This window comes from Euprymna scolopes, chromosome 19 (assembly GCF_053919585.1).
Source record: "Euprymna scolopes isolate OS-2025 chromosome 19, ASM5391958v1, whole genome shotgun sequence".
NCBI classification, from domain to species: domain Eukaryota; kingdom Metazoa; phylum Mollusca; class Cephalopoda; order Sepiida; family Sepiolidae; genus Euprymna; species Euprymna scolopes.
The window spans coordinates 66,624,222-66,625,819 of NC_136500.1; the positions used below are offsets into that span (position 1 = coordinate 66,624,222).

At 33.1% G+C, this 1,598-nt stretch overlaps 1 pseudogene; it reads right to left on the bottom strand.

Annotated features, from left to right (window-relative positions):
- Positions 1 to 566: 566 nt before the first annotated feature.
- LOC145240448 (5S ribosomal RNA) lies at positions 567 to 683 on the bottom strand (annotated as a pseudogene).
- Positions 684 to 1,598: the final 915 nt, after the last annotated feature.

Here is a 1,598-nt window from a genome sequence, read left to right on the forward strand (position 1 = left end):
GTAAAGTCTTTGTTTGGATGAGTAAATGACGCATACAGAATTATGTCGGCAAGTTGAAATACAAACTGTTAATTTGGACTTGTTGATATATTTTTACCACATCCGACATGAACAAAATCTATTCACTTGTTCGAGTCATTTAATATAAAATCTTTCTTTCGATAGCTATATCAGTAGGAGACGCGGATGGAGTGCGAAATGTTTTACTTTCGATTCCAGCTGATGCTACCCAATTCAATTTCTTCGAACTTTTGAAAGAAATGCTATATACTAGGCACAATATAATATTAAACATACAATTATCTATGGAATTATAAATACAAAATCTGCATAAATTAACATATGTTTAAGCTAATCCCACTAGTATATATATAGATATACATATATCAAGGCTTCCATCAGTCTTGACAGACTATGGATACCCACTGTAAGGGTGCCTGCGCGTGAATTTGTGTGGCAAGACTTGCGCAACCTCTAACCACGCCTCTCCTGAGTCAACATTGTTGCATACCAGTGGCAAGTTTAGGTACAAGACGACTGAAAACAATGCCGAGATAAGCGGAGAGCACATACAGCGCCTAGAATTCCCAAATGGTCACCCATCTGGTATTAGCCAGGCTCAACGTTGCTTAACTTCGGTGATCTGACGAGAACCGGTGTGTCAACGTGATTATGCCGTATATATATATATATATATATATATATATATATATATATATATATATATATATATATATATATATATATATATATATATATATATATATATATATATATATATATATATATATATATATATATATATATATATATATATATATATATATATATATATATAATGATTGCAACGTCTTGTCAGACGAGTGCCACTTCCTCAGACATTTATAATCCATGAGCCCAAATGCCTGAGTGAGTATCTATACAAAGATGATGTTACAGAGTTTTAGCTTTGTACGACAGCTAAGTCTCTCTCTCGGTTCAAAATGTTGACATCCAGCAACAAGCAAGAGCAAGATAGCCATCAACAAATTAAACTGCAGACCAGCTGATTGCGGGTACTGGTCTCCCGCTTTATGGTTTTTTTAAATCAGAGATTTGCTTCTCCAAGAAAGGTTTCCTTCACCACGGCTTACGGGAGCCCTCTCCACCCCAATACACACACACACACACACACACACACACACACACACACACACACACAAATATACACGGTGCAAGTTGGCCGTTGACCCAGAAAAAGAGTTCATTCGCCCTTTATATATTAGAAAATATTAAACTGCACTTATTAATTCAGTAGATTTTAGTATTGTGTATAAGGATATCCCATGACACATACGCTACACAGGGATGTCTACGTTTCATTTCCAAATATAAACAAGCTAATATATATATATATATATATATATATATATATATATATATATATATATATATATATATATATATATATGGAGAAAATGATAGAGAGAGAAAAGAAGATAACCTGCGAATTCAAATTGACAATGTTTTCTTTAATCACAGATTTGGCAACTGTCGGTTGTTTGGAATTCAAGGTAATTTTTTGTGGAAAAATTATATATATGCATACATATATATGT